Source organism: Sus scrofa, chromosome 13, assembly GCF_000003025.6.
Source record: "Sus scrofa isolate TJ Tabasco breed Duroc chromosome 13, Sscrofa11.1, whole genome shotgun sequence".
Taxonomy (NCBI): domain Eukaryota; kingdom Metazoa; phylum Chordata; class Mammalia; order Artiodactyla; family Suidae; genus Sus; species Sus scrofa.
The window spans coordinates 110581096-110596910 of NC_010455.5; the positions used below are offsets into that span (position 1 = coordinate 110581096).

At 40.7% G+C, this 15815-nt stretch overlaps 1 protein-coding gene across 4 annotated transcripts in view; it reads left to right on the forward strand.

Annotated features, from left to right (window-relative positions):
* FNDC3B (fibronectin type III domain containing 3B) overlaps positions 6369 to 15815 on the forward strand; it is a 344224-nt gene continuing 334777 nt past the window's right edge. Inside the window, exon 1 of one of the 4 annotated variants that reach the window (XM_021069801.1) lies at positions 6369 to 6585. The gene's annotated coding sequence lies outside the window, so the exon portion shown is untranslated. Of the gene's footprint in view, positions 6586 to 6621; positions 7123 to 7173; positions 7480 to 15815 lie in introns of those variants that run through there. The other 3 variants (XM_021069803.1, XM_021069800.1, XM_021069802.1) reach the window with 3 other exon arrangements.

A 15815-nucleotide genomic window follows, 5' to 3' on the forward strand; every position in this document is an offset into this window, starting at 1 on the left:
ATATATACATTTTAATCTATTCATCTGTCAATGTGAATTTAAGTTGTTTCCAAGTCTTGACTATTGTGAATAGTGCTGCAATGAACATAAGGGTGCATGTGTCTTTTTCAAGGAAAATTTTGTGCAGATATATGCCCAAGAGTGGGATTGCTGGGTAAAACAGTACTTCTATATTTATTTTTCTGAGGTACCTCCATACTGTTTTCCATAGTGGTTGTACCAATTTACATTCCCACCAACAGTGTAGGAGGGTTCCCTTTCCTCCACACCCTCTCCAGTGTTTGTTATTTGTCGACTTATTAATGATGGCCATTCTGACTGGCGTGAGGTGATACCTCAGAGTAGTTTTGATTTTCATTTCTCTAATTATCAGTGATGCTGAGCATTCTTTTCATGCGATTATTGGCTATCTGTATATCTTCTTTGGAGAAATGTCTATTCAGGTCTTTTGCCCATTTTTCAATTGGGTGGTTGCTTTTTTTGCTGTTGAGTTATATAAGTTGTTTGTATAGTCTAGATATTAAGCCCTTGTCAGTTGCATTGTTTGAAACTATTTTATCCCATTATGTAAGTTGTCTTTTTTTTTTTTTAATAGTTTCCTTTGCTGTGCAAAAGCTTGTCAGTTTGATTAAGTGCCATTGGTTTATTTTTGCTTTTATTTCTGTTGTCTTGGGAGACTGACCAGAGAAAACATTGGTAAGGTTGATGTCAGAGAATGTTTTGCCTATGTTCTCTTCTAGGAGTTTGATGGTGCCTTGTCTTATGTTTAAGTTTTTAAGCCAATTTGAGTTTATTTTTGTGCATGGTGTGAGGGTGTGTTCCAGTTTCATTGATTTACATGCGGCTGTCCAGTTTTCCCAGCACCATTTGCTGAAAAGACTGTTTTGTTCCCATTTTATATTCTTGCCTCCTTTGTCGCAGATTAATTGACCATAGGTGTCTGGGTTTATTTCTGGGTTCTTATTTCTGGGTTCTTATTTCTGGGTTCTCTATTCTCTTCCATTGGTCTGTATGTCTGTTTTGGTACCAGTACCATACTGTCTTGATTACTGTGGCTTTGTAATATTGCTTGAAGTCTGGGAGAGTTATGTCTCCTGCTTGGTTTTTGTTCCTCAGGATTGCTTTGGCAATTCTGGGTCTTTTGTTGTTCTATATACATTTTTGGATTCTTTGTTCTAGTTCTGTGAAAAATGTCATGGGTAATTTGATACGGATTGCATTGAGTCTGTAGATTGCTTTGCGTAGTATGGACATTTTTACAATTGTAATAAAAATTTAATGCCCTGAGTTTACACTGAAGTCTGAGACACACAGATTACATTTGAAATACCAGTAAGTATGTTTCCAAGAACTAAAAGAAATATTGTAATAATTACACAAGGGCTGAGAAACAATTTCAAGTAGATATCCAACTCTTCGCAAACAGAATTGGCACAGTTGGCTCTGTAGTAAGTTGACTGTTTTCCAACTCATTGTTTTTTGGTCAAATTTCATAATCTTTCCCTGTCTAAAACGGATTGTATCTGAGGCCATGTAGCCTGAAATAAAGACATCTCCTTACATCATTTCTCTGTGAAGAACATATATCTATCTCTATCTCTGTATCTATATCTACATGTATTTCAATCCAAGACAGTTTTTGAATTTGCTTGAGGAAGATAATATTTAGCACATCTGGTGTGAAGAGACCCAGGTATCATGCAGAAGTCTTGATGAGGAGGAAATGAGTACAGGAGTAAATCAGGTATGAGAGTGGGCTAGAGTGATAACAATGATGATGAAGAAAATCAGACCTAGTATATTCCCCCAGGGTGTGTGCTTCAGGGTAAGTCAATGTGATGGACAGATTCATAGTTTTTTTTAATAATTTTGTTTCATATTTACTTCCAGTTGGAGAAAAATTACTTGTGTAGGCTTTGGCCTTGTTTTGTGCTTTATTAGTGACTTGGATGGCAACATGAAAATCATGCTTATCATACTTATCAATGTCACAAACCTTGGAAAGGTTTTTTGATGATTGACTTAATGTCTGGAAAGTACTAGGTAGGCTGGAATGTGAGAATGAAATTTACAAATTTAATAAAATTAAATATTCAACTATTTAACATTAATAAAAATCAATTAAAATAAAATCAGTTGTATTCTAATGTATGCCCAGCTTGACAGCTTTTCATGGGAGAAGCATGAAATTAGCAGGATGAAGAGACCACTGAGAAAATTAGCACAATATTAAACTGTAATGATACAAGTATTTTGTCCAAAGTAAAGCAAGAAAGGGTATCACTCTGTGGCTGTGTGCTAACCATGTCTGAAATATTTTGAACACCCAGCTTCCACAGCTTTTAGACAATTAGGCCCCCGGAAGTGGTGGAAAGAAAGGATGGAGAGAGATTTGGAAGCCATATGTTGAGAAGAGTTCAGCATGTCAGAGACATTTATTTAGGAAAAGAGAATAGGTGTGACAGGTATGGTCAATTCATTGGAAGGGAAGTGGCTGTTGCTATTTTACCTGCCTCCAGAGGGCATAAACAGGACTTGTGGGAGAAAGTTGCAAGGAAGCAAGTTTCAGAAGACTTGGCTTAGATCTAGAGTTGTTGATAAAATGCTGTCTTGGAGAGAATCGTTTTCCCTTTTCTGGTGGTGTTCAGACTGAGGCTGGGTGCTTGGCTGTTACTGACATGTGAGCAAAGATTCTGATTTGGGAGGAGGAGCAGGCCAAAAACCTTGAGCTCTTATCAACCCTGTGATTTTATGAGCCCTGAGAGCCATTCGGTTTCTACCTGAATAGTTCTGGTAACTCTGGGACAGATAGATATTCTTGTTTGAAATGACTTAAAAATATGTATATATATTTGAAGGTGAAACTACAGTTTTGACTGGTTAAATTATTCTGGAGAAATGTGTTTAATTGAAGTTGCAACACTGCTCTTAGATTTTGTTATTGATTGAAGTGGCTATCCTTTAGTTTGTACTCTAATAAATTCTGAATGCTCTTCAAAACAAGATTAATTAGCTTTTTATCAATGTTTATATTGAAGCTGGTATCAGATCTAGCTCAGGACATTAGAACAAAAAGTAGATGCCCTCTAAGGTCAAGATTAAGTTTCAAGATTAGAGGCAAGACTGAACCTGCCTCTAAGAATCTAGCCACCTCAACTATAGGCAAAGGAAGGATATGGAGACTGAGAACATGGCTGAGTCTTCTGTATATTAGGGATTACTAGATATAATGATCTTTGAGAAAGAGGTTTGAATTTAGAAATTTTAAACTGAGAAGTATTACTGATTTAATGGTTTGAGATCTTTTTTTTTTTTTTTCTTTTCCTTCTTTTATTTTTTTTGGTCTTTCTAGGGCTGCACCCATGGCATAAGGAAGTTCCCAGGGTAGAGGTTGAATTGGAGCTACAGCTGCCGGCCTCCACCACAGCCACAGCCACAGCCACAGCCACAGCCACAGCCACATGGGATATGGGCCGAGTCTGCAACCTACACTGCAGCTCATGGCAACACCAGATCCTTAACCCACTGAGTGAGGCCAGGGATCAAACTCATATCCTTATGGAGACTAGTGGAATTTGTTACCACTGAGCCACAATGGGAACTCTGAGATTGTTTAAATGCTAATTTCAAATATGTTAAAATTTCATTTCTTTTGTTACAAGTTATCTGTGGTCAGGAAGTATGACCTTGAACCTTTTATTTATTTAAATTTTTAAATAAGACTCAGCCTACATTGCATAGTTGATAGAAGACTTTACAAGTCTGTATATTTTGATATTGGCCTTAACTTCTGCTCTCATTTGGATGTTAATTTTTGTACTTAAGCAAGTCCTAAGCTGCTTTTGGAGCAAAGTTAAGACTATGTTTCTATAATTTAGGATCTAGGGTGGCAGATGATGTGAGTTGTCAACAGCAGACAGTAATACTCATTGCCTTAGTTTGGGGTCCTCTTTCCTGTTTGTGGAATCACCTCTCTGGCCTAAGACTTCATCATCTCCCACATGGATTCAGGGCATGCCTCTCTGACGTGAACCTTGTTCTATAGCCTGCTGCCAGAATAATCAACTTTGAAACCTACTTCAATCACTTCATGCCTTTATAACCTCACAGTGATTTCTCATTGCACTAAATTTAAATCCCTCAACATGTAGTTGGGAGCCTTTTCAAAAGTTTTGCTCCAGGAAAGGCGTCTTCATCCATTCATCCATTTATTCAAGGAGGAACCAGTATTTATTTATTGAGTATCAGGTGCTTGAGTGTTTTACTTCTCACAACAACCTAGCAGGAAGTCAGTATCACCACTTAAAAAGTAAATGACCCAGGCTCAGAGAACTTAAAAAACTCGCCCAATGTTACTGGCTTTTGTGTAATTATAATTTCCTTGCTTTTCCCACTACACCATACTTCCTCTCATTTTGGAAACATTTAATGTGTTTCTATTCTCTGTCAAAACTGATGCTAGATATTAGGGTAAGAAGACAAATGACATACTGAGGTTATATACCTACGAACATACATTTTAAATTTTAAGGCATTTTGTATCATCGATTCTTCATAGAACTAATTTGGCCTAGTGGAAGAAATTGGGAGATCTAATTCTGTCTTCTGAATTTCTCTTGTCTACTTTTACCTCCTTGGCCAAGCATGTATCTCTATACTTGAATTCAAACTTCTACCCTCTGAAGTTTTTCCTTTTACCTAGTAATTCAGGTTCTTCTACATACTTTAGAATTAATTTATTCAACAACATTTATAAGGGGGTCACTATATTCAAAGCACAATGCTAGGATGATGCTGGATATACAAAAATGAACGAGATCCAGTCAAGTGGAAGAGATACATACTAACTTTAGAGCAATGTGAGAACTGAAAAGAATTTTGAGATTGTGGGGAAAAGAGCTGTGAGGCTACAGGAAGGGAGGGAGTGATCAAAGATGAGGAAATGATCTTCAGAGAGGCTAGAGGAAAAAGTATGCTTCAGACAGAGGGGCAGAGGTGATTAAAATATATGAATTCAGCTGGATTGGAGGCCAGGGCTCAGGAACAAGTGAGACACTGAGGCAGGAGCTGGAGAACCTCTGCTTCCCCACAACTCTTCCAATGCAGAACTATGACCTAGGATTGGAACCATGTTCTAGAAAGATGGCTTCAAGACACCCTTTGCGAATATTTGGGGAAAGAAGCTGGTTAGGATTTATAAGCCAGGGAGGACCCCACTTGTCTGGATTTGCCATTATCCCCCTCATCTCCAAAAAAGAATTGCAAATTCCACAGGGAAAGGAGCTATTTCTCAGTATTCTTTTATATTCTTCTGGCTTTAATGCAGTACTTTGTACAATAACTTTATTTGATAAATGGTTGTTATATATTTTTTAGGTCAATGAGAGTAATAGGTTGCCTCCTGGTTACTACCTACTTCTGCTTTGTAGGCTAACAATTGAGGCTAAATGTGATTATTTCGAATACCTGGGAAGCTAAAAAGGAAGGTGGCCTCTCTGGGATAACTTCTACTTGTTTCCCTGGATAATTTGAAAGGTGGGATGGGATGCAGTCTGATAACCATTTTGAGTCTGTACGACAGGATACATGACTTTTTTTGTTCTTTTTTCTTTCTTCGGGCCGCACCTGCAGCCTATGGAGGTTCCCAGGCTAGGGGTGAATCGAAGCTGTAGCTGCCCGCCTCTGCGACGGCAACGCCAGATCTGAGCCATGTCGGCAACTTACATCATGTTCACCGCGTTGCCAGATCCTTAACCCACTAAGCGAGGCCAGGGATGGAACCTGCCTTCTCATAGATGCTAACCAGATTAGTTTCCACTGAGCCAGGGCAGGAATTTCTGAGACATGACATTTGACTTAATATAAACTTAGCAATTACTTAATGAAAGCTGTTGTGGCCTTCGCGTTGTTCTATGTTTGATACAGAAATACAGATATGAATAAAGAGTCTCTGCTCTTGTGAGCGCATATTGGGTACTGAACTTTGATATAATCTGTTCACGCTGTATAAACCATATGAACAAAGTTCTATGGGAAACAGAGAAGGGAGGTGACAAAATAGCTCACAAGGTTGTGGGGATTTTTAAAAAAGTTAATACATGAAAAAATGTCAGTCTCAACTCTGATTATTACTTAGCAGACACTGCATTTATATTGATGTTGCAATCATTTGCAGAACATGAAGTCTTCGCCTTTCAGGAGTTGCTCGTTCCCTAAGCCTTTACGTTATTCTGGCTGAACCAAAAAGAGTTTTAGGATAGTTATGCAGGCCTAGTGGGGAAGGAGGATCCCATAGTTCCTGCGAATCTTTACTTAAAACGGCGGTTATACTCGGCAGATTACGGCAGTGGGCGGGCCTCAAATCCCCATGTGGTCCCGACATCATTGACATGGCGGAATCCCCCATCTAACCCTCCTGGTAGTTATTTGAGCGGCGGCTGCGGCCGGAGGCGGAGGAGAGCGGTGGCGGCGGCGGCGGCGGGAGCAGCAAAGGGGCGGCAGGGATCCTCGGGGCTGGCGGCTGGGAAGGCGTGGTAGACCCGGTGTGTGGCGCGCCCGGAGCCCCGCGTTTCAGCCCGAGGGAAGGTAAGGCGTGCAGGAGCAGGAGACTGGAGGGGATCCGGACCCCGCGTCTCAGCCGCTGGGGTCCCAGCGCGCTGGAAAGCCCCAGCCGGACGCTGAGTCCGCCAAAGTGCTTGCCTGTCCCGGAGCGCTCCGGGCGCGCCAGACTTCCCGAGAAAACTTGGCGCCAGAGTGCCTGAGCGCCCCGCGCTCCTCTGGGCACCCCGGGAACACGGGGCCCAGGAGGGGGTCGGCCTCCCCTTTGGGGCCGCGTCTTACTGGGCTCCGGGTCCCCGCTCGTCCCCCCAGCTGGTGAAGGCTTGGAGGAAGGAAAGAAACGGGTAGATTCTTCTTGATCGGGGAAAAAATATCTGGGCAGTGGCTCCCGGGCTTTCCCTCCCCCCCTCGCCCTCCCCAGCCTTCCCAGCAGATTTTGTCCGAGGAATCCGCTCCCCCTCCCGGAATCTCCGCGGCAGGAACGCTGCCCAGGAGGGGGAGGGCGGGCGGAGAGGCCGAGGAATCTTCGACGTGTCACTTTCTGAGGCTGTAGATTTCCATATGGTAAAGGGAGGAGGGCGGGCGTGCAAAGAGGGGCTAGAAGTTGGGGCCGCCTCTCTGCGCCAGGCGGGGCGGGCCAGGACCTCCGACCCTTGGATGCACACAGGGAGGGTCCCGAGCCCGCACCGGCCCCCCGCCCAGGCCAGGCCTCCCCGGGACACTCCCCGCCTAGCCGCTGGCCACCTCAGTGCGCGCCACGTCCTCCCTCCCCGTCCTGCCCCCCGGGCTCCCCCCGGGCTGGGGGCGGTAACCGGCGGCCGCGGCTGGACTCGGCGAGCCTAGAGGCTGGAAGCTCGGGCGGGGGAGTGGGGCACGGCGGGAAGGAGCGGGCGACCCGGTGTGTGGGCCAGCGTAGCTCCGGTCAGTGGGTCACCCCAAGGGGCGCCCGGGCCGGGGGTGGGGCGGGCGGGAGGAATCCGCGCCCCGAGGCGGCCGGGAGGGGTGCGCGGACCGTCTGGTGCTCTCGGCGCGGCGGGGGCCTGCCGGCGTGGGAAGGGCCTGTCATTCTGGGCGAAAGTGGGGCCTCCGGCTATGCCCGCGAAGTTTCCCAAAGGTCCGGTCTGGGCGCCCGGTGGGATCCGGAGCACCCGGGCCCAGTGTCCCTGGAGACGGGGCTGGGCTGCCTGGCGGCGCCGTTGGCGGGAGGCTTCCAGGAGTGCGCGGTTGGGGTTGGAGCTTTTCGAACCTCACCACCTACTCTGCTGTTCCTGACGGAGGGAAAGCAATGGCAGTTTATCCAGACATTACCGTTTGCGGACTTTCTTGAAAGGAAAAACTTTAATTTCTGTTCTCTTCAGTCCAGCAAGTTCTTGAAACAAAATTTGGAATTTGGCTGCGATGGGCCGACGCTGGGGCCCCAGATCCACGCGTTTCTCTCTCCATCCCTGTTAGTTTCTAATCTCCCTCCCTCTCTTCCACACAGGCTTAATCATATTTTGGAACGGGCGAAGTCTTTTGTTGGGTGGGCACCCCCCTGATGGCTTGTCTGTTTATTTTTTAATGTGCAGTTAATTTGATTTGAATTTCCTCCAGCTTCCAGGCCCTGCTAGGGAAAGCTAAGGAAGAGGGAATATATCACCCCCACCCCTCTTTTTTTTTTTAAACTGGAGAGAGGTGGGGCATTGGGAAAAGGGGAGGCACAGTGGTTGTGGGTAAAGAGAGGGAGCAGACAGACCCGGAAGAAAAGGAATCTGCTCTGGAATAACACTTTTTTTTTTTTTGAGGCTTCAGGCCTTGGGCAAAAATGCACGCTCTGGGGGGGAAAAAAAAAAAAAAAGGCACCACTGTTCTGATTTCTACTGCCTGAGTTGCTCTTCTCTCTCAAGTTAGAGCTGTGACTCTGGGGCCCTAGACAGCGCCCGAGGGAAGATGTCCGCAGCCACAGCCAAGAACAGCCCGTGGTTTTCTGCCTTGTATAGGGGCTCTTGGTTCCCCCTGATTGGAGGCGGCCTTGGTGGAATAAGCGTTCAGTAAATTTCCTGGCTCCCGAGGAGCAGCTGTTAGCCAGGGTAAAGTCTTTGGGCATGTTTCTGGTCCTGGTCCTGCAAGGGGACCTTACCTGTAAGGTTATAATCCTCACATTGTTTAGACCCTAGAGGGTCATCCACAAGCTGGCCAAGAATGAGGCATAGCTGGTATGAGAAGTCACTAACAAATGGTACTTAAATTCGTATATGCTTTTAAAATGTTTTGGTTTAAATACTTCTAAGAGAAAAAAATTCTACGTAAAGATAGTGTTCATTTTAAAAGAGAGATCTTAAAACTGCAAGATATCATCATGGAATAGGAGGTTGTAGCTTCTAATTACAGTATATACAATTTCAGAAAGATATTCCAGTAACCTTTTAAGACAGACTTTATAAATAGCTCACATCAGACCATGGACTATACTGGAGAGCTAGTCTTCTGGGGTTTCTGGAAGAATGCTTGGGATCTGTTCGGAAGCTAGCTCTAGGAGCCTAGGTAGTAGTTTACTCTGTAGGAGTTTGTGCCCCTTTTGCTTAACACTTCATTTAACGGGTAGAATTTGATATCATCCTTAGAATTTAAAACCTGAGACCTTCCCAACTTCAGTTTTAGGAAAATGAGGCCTAGGGAGGGGAAGTGACCATTTGGTGTTGCAATCATAGATTAAAATTCATTAGAGGACTGTGTAAATATCTACTCTGTCTTGGAATCTAGTGCTTACTAAGTAGCATGTATTGTGTTTTTTAGTATATTATGTCATTAAAATTCTAATAGTCTTTCAGTTTAGTTGATGTTAAGGACATTTTACAGAGAAGGCATGGAGGTTCACAGGTTCACAGAAATTTAGTAACTTGTATAACGTCACATAGAATTTTCTTAGGTGATGTAAATGGTTCTGTCTCTGTGCTGTCCAGTGTGGCAGCCACCAGACACGTGTAGCTGTTGTGCCATTTAAAACGTGGCTGGTTTGACTAAAGAACTGCATTCTAAATTTTATTTACTTTTAATTATTTTAAACTGCTACTTGTGGCTAGTGGTCAGTTACCATATTGTAGATTGCAACTAGAACTTTCTGACTTGCAAATCTTTTCACGTTTAACTGAATCATACTGCTTTTAAGATCTTGTAGTTCACTTTTCTTTCTTCTATACCACAAAGTGCTTAGATTCAGCTCTTAAATGGAATTTAAATATGGAATTAGCTGTAGCTCAAAACCAAACAAGTTGTTTTTAAAAAATGCCCTGTGTATCATAGTAAAAACTAATAGACAAAAACTTTAAATGCCATTTTCTTATTTGGTTGAAATATATTCTTATAGAAATTGCTGAAAAGGCAGTCAGAGCTTGTTGATTATTTCAGTGCAATAAAGGAATATAAGTAGGAGGCAATATGAAAAACTCACTGATGGGGAGTTGGGTTAAAATTACCTCCAATATCCACATTTACATGTTCATTGAGTGATTCTTTTCAAATGTCTTCATAAGTGTCAGGTAAATAATATAGCCAAACCATCATTCACATGTCCTTATGTAGCACAGTTAATCTGAAGAATTAAAATTATCACTTTACTACCAAAGAGTAAAATTCAAGTGTAAAATATAAAATACCCTAGATCTATTTATGCATTGGGAAAAATGTGTTTAAGATTGAAACAAACAGCAGAAAAGATTCTTTTGGTGGCATATCATCAAATAGTTTTTTCATTAGTGGATTTAATTTAAATTTGTTGCATTTTAGAATTCATTTGGTATAGGGAATTTCAACAACTTTCCAATTTTATATGATACAGTGAAAATTCCAACTCAAGTAAGTGTTCATTTATCAGGATTTCATCCATAAACTTACAGCTAATTTCTTTTATTAGAATTTTAAAGAGGTAACTTCCAGATTCATTATTAATATATCTGAATCTGCTGAATCTTTCATAGTTACTACTGCCTAGGGATAATTGCAGTTTGTAATCCTGACTTGAAAGTGTTACATGATCCTGAAAGACTATACTAGTAAATCAGCTTTAAAACTGTTCTATATTATTTTAGTGTTTTGTGAATTACATGGCTTCCAGCTCTGAAAATTGTAAATTCAGCTAAGGGTGAGGCATCAGTTAATGAGACTCTTCAGATAGCTGAAAAACCCTGATCATATCCATTCCTGACCATTGAGATCATAGTTATTTTCAAGGAACCAACATAAGAAGCACATTATAAATAGGATTATATTGTTCTTGTGAGTGTGACAAATATAGGAAACATGATTTAATTCATGATATATGGTTCCATTTGTAGAACATCAAGGTGCTTAATACAAATGAGAGATAATTTAAAAGATAAAGATACTGAAATCATAAGCAAAGGTAAAAAATCTTATTACCTCACCCCACTCCAGTGAGGGCCACATCTGGGTACCTATCAGTTTAAATCATAATATCTAATCTGTAATGGACTTAATTTACTTCTTTGCTATATGTCCTTGATAGACTTCTGAACCTCTCTTAGCCTGGGTTTCCTCATTTTAGCATAAGGAGGAAACACCTCACCTGTACTATTTTTAAAGTGGTCTTCACAAGGGATTAAGGAGTCAGTGTACTAAAAAGTGTTTAGCAAAGCCTTATACAAACTCCATAGTTTGTTGTATTTGAAAGCTTAACACCGACCTGTTTCTGTAGTATTATTTTGCATGTTTTCAGAGACCTCCAGATTGTGTTTGGACAGTTTGAAAAATGGTTTATTTTCTTCTTTGTGATGAGTAAATAAAGTTTCAGGCTTTAGATTACTGTGTTTCAATTTTCCCCTCCTCCTCATATAATAGTTGATTTGTGACCTCTCAAAAGTTGTGTTTCCTTAGATGTGGTCAGTAGCTGGTTAGCATTGCTGAAGTGGACTAGCCAGTCTTCGTGATTCAGGGTCATTCTTGAGGTGGAGGGGAAAAAGTACAGTGTTTTAGAGGAAGTTCCAATGTTGAATGATAGAAGCATAGGCTTTAGTCTCTGAATATTATCTTAGTAAGCCTATTATTTGGGCTTTCAATAATTCTAGCTGAGAAGAGGGGAGAAGAATAATTTTATGTGTAGGGGAATCTTTGCAACCTACCTGTTTTCACTTCAGAAGTTGTAGTTGTCCTTTCTTCACTTTTAATGAGGTTAATCCATTTAATGAGAGTTTTTTTGTGTGTGTTAAGACATTATTTTCAAGTCTCATCCACACAGCTGTTGGGAATGCACTTAGATGGTTGAGGAAAAACCTTTATTCTTTAGTTGACTTTAAGGCCTTTGAATATAGGAAGACATCCATAAGCACACCTTTTTTTGGGCCTTAAAATACACAGTATGGTATAGTCTTAATGTGTCTTTAAAAGTCAGAGAACACTTCAATCACTGTAACCAGACAGAGCCAGGTTTCTGTAGGAGCCAAGCACAGTCTCACAATGGGAAGATGAATTGGTGGTTGGTACTTGAACTTGAACTTTTTGCAGGGTACAGCCAATGAGAGGCCAGAACCTAGTCACAAGTTTATCCAGAGGGGAATTGTTTATGTAAGTTTAGTGTCAAGGATCAATCCATGGAGACCAAAGATGTGGGGTAGAGATGGGAAGGAGGTGGGAGGTTTTTAAACTCCTGAGTATAAATCAAATAAGATAGACTGTAGTGATCAGCCATTATAGGTGGGGAGGTTTCTCAATTTAAAAATCTAGTTCCCTGGTGGCTCAGTGGACTAAGGATCTTAAGGAGCCATCCTTGTTACTGTTGTGGCTTGAGTTGTTGCTGTGGTGCCCATTCGACTGGTCCAGGAGTTTCTGTATGCTGCAGATGCGGCCAAAAGAAAAAGAAAAAGAAAAAAAAATCAATCCTGGAATCTCTTTTTTGTCCCTAGTTGGGATATTCAGGTTTAGCATTCTGAAACACCTGGCTTGTAACTTCATTGGCTGATGGGATGTTCTTAGAAATATTCACTGTCCGTTCGGACGCTGGTTCCTAATATCTTTTGTTTCTACAATATTACAACTGCTTGTCAGTTTTTAAATAACTGGAGGGAGAAGATTTTAGTGAGATGGTGTTGAGGCAAAGCTAGCATTATTTGAGATTTCAGTAAGCATCTGTTTAAAATGTCCCTTGTATTAAATGATATTTGAGTTTAAAATGTAATTTTATTTCGTTCACGTGCTTATTGACTCAAGGCACTGAGTTCTAGACTAGGTTTTTTTGTTAATGGAATGTTCTACTATCTTCTGACCTTTTTTTTGCAAATGCAAAGCATTTTTTCTGTTAACTTACAGGGCTATTTTGCTCATATTTTTGGAATGTTGTATAGAAAGCTATGCCTACCTAGGGTAGGGTGGTGACAACTTTAGTTCTTTGCTCCTTTCTAAAATTTGAGAAAGGTTAAAATTGGAGCACCTACGGCCATGTTTTAAACTAAATTTATATTAGAATTTAAGGCTTCTATTACGTCTTTGTTTTGACTCTGGAAGATGAAGGTTTTTAAAAAGGCAACTAGTCAGAAAAATTTGCCTAAACCAAGTTGATATAATATAAACTCACAGTGTTCAGTTATGAAAAGCTTTCTGTTGAAGTAATTATCTAGAAAATTGTGTTCGTACATGAGCAAATGTTGTATGTTTGAGAAATAATGGGAGATTCTAAAATCCCAGGAAATAACAAGATTTAATTTATTCTTAAGGGCTCAGTCAGATTCTCCACAGCTGGTGAAAGAGGGTCTCTATTAAAAATAACTCCATTGTTCTGGATGTAACTAATTAGGAATTTGCAATTATCCAGGCAAGTCTAGGATAAAGTTTGGCTTCCTACTCTATATGAAAAGGTTTTACTGTAACAGAAGTTTAAATAGATCATAAGGAGAATATTTACCTAATTAGGAGAACAAACCACTTTAAGCACTTCGGAAAAATCAATTTCCTTAAAAGCAATGTAAAACTGTAGTATGGGTTGAAGCTAGTTCTACTGCTGGGCTTTTCATAGAGGTGCAGGAGCCCTTAGAAGTCATAGGACTACTGCGAAGTAAATGTTGATTTATTCAGTGCTATCACATGGGCTAGGCACAGTTTACCAGCAAAAGTTAGACCTAAATTTTTGAATACCTAATAGAGAGTAAGCAAATATCCATTCCATCCCCACCAGTAGACTCCCAGCAATACCTATTAATTTGTTTTGAAGCTTTTCTGTTGATGTTTTGCTACTTGTTGCCTCCTGTAAGCACTTGATGGCAGACGGGTGAGAGCAGGTGTTAAAGTTTTAAAATCATTATTGCTTTTAGCTGCCCATCTTCTCGTCCATGAGTTTGGGCAAAGTTGTGGAAGTCCTGCCAATGGCATTTAGGTAAGCTTATTATCCATCCTCTTCCTCTACTTTTGCTAAAGCAAGACCTTCCTGGCCAGCTTTGTTCCAGGTGCTGTATGAACTGATTCATAAGAAGGGTAAATTTCATTTACAATATCTCAAGATATTTACATCCCCATGAGATTTTCAAATATACGACTTTTTAGGCTTCAGATGGACCCAGTTTTTACAGTACAGGTTGTAAGTGTAGGATTCTTAATATAGTTTATTTATTTATTTATTTATTTTTGTCTTTTTGCTATTTCTTTGGGCCGCCCCTGCGGCATATGGAGGTTCCCAGGCTAGGGGTCTAATCAGAGCTGTAGCCACCAGCCTGCACCAGAGCCACAGCAATGCGGGATCCGAGCCGCGTCTGCAACCTACACCACAGCTCACAGCAACGCCGGATCGTAGACCCACTGAGCAAGGGCAGGGACCGAACCCGCAACCTCATGGTTCCTAGTCGGATTCGTTAACCACTGCGCCACGACAGGAACTCCCCTAGTTTAGAGTATTAATTCCCCTTTTTCTCTTGTATTTTAAATTTAAAAAAAGATACATTTTATATTTCTATTGTTTAAATTATTTAAGAGGAAAATACTAGAATTCTTTAGATTTTACTGTTTCTGATTTTTCTATTGTGGTTTTTCTTAGCTCAGAAAAAAAAACCTGATTTATGGTGTAATAAAGGTAACCATTATTCTGAATTAGTGAATCAGAAAATACTTAAGAGTATATTGAATTGGAATACTAGTGTATTTCTCTTGGGAACAAAAAGGTATTGCTATGGAAAACAGTTTTGCTGTTTCTCAAAAGTTAAGTATCAAACACCTAGCAATTCCATTCCTAAATATGTACCCTAAATAATTGAAAGCAGGGACTCAAACAGATACTTGTATACTAGTGTTTATAGGAGCATTATTTAAAATACCCAAAAGGTGGAAACCACCCAGGTGTTCATTTACAGATGAATGGATAAACAAAATGTGGTCTTTACATACACTGGAATATTATTCAACCATGAAAAGGAATAAAATTCTGAAACCTGCTACAACGTGGATGAACCTTGAAAACATACTGAGTGAAATAAGCCACACACAAAAGGACAAATATTGTATGTTTCTACTTATGTGCTATACCTGGAATAGGCAAATACATAGAGATAGAAAGTAAAATAGAGATTACCAGGGACTGGGGGAAGAGGAATAGCTATTAGAGTTTAATTGATACTGAGTTTCTGTTTGGGATAATGAAAAAGTTCTGGAAATGAGTAGTGGTGATGGTTGCACAACATTGTAAATGTATTTACTGCCACCAAATTGTATGCTTAAAAATGGTTAAAATGGCAAATTTTTTTTTTATGTGTGTTCATCGCAATAAAAAATTGAGATTTATTCCACAGTTTGCCTGTGTTTACTCCCCCTTGGTCTACTCCATGCTGGTATATAGATGTGTCCTCTCCCCACCTTCCTCTGTTGCCGTGTAAAGGGAGATTCCCCTAGGCCATTTTTAGAGGTCAGAGTTTCCTTATTAACTGACTTGAATTTGAGAGGAGACTATTTAAAAGAAGTAGATCTCTGGAGGGAAGAAAAGATATTTTAACATATAGATGAGCCAGGTAGTTTATTAATATCCACAGACCATGTAGACACACAAAGATAAGGTACTCTACTCACAGTCCTGGATTTCACTGTAAGTCATTCAAAAACCAGAGAGTAGGATGTAATTAGACCTGTCACATTTTCTAACCGTTAAACATTTTTCCCCCAATTTTGTCGTCTTGAGTACTTTAGGGAAAACTTTGATTACCACTTAGAGAAGGGGTCTAAGTCATCTCAGTAGTAGTGTTGGAATAGCATTTGGTGCTAATGTACTTTAGTTTGTTAGACTGAAGCTT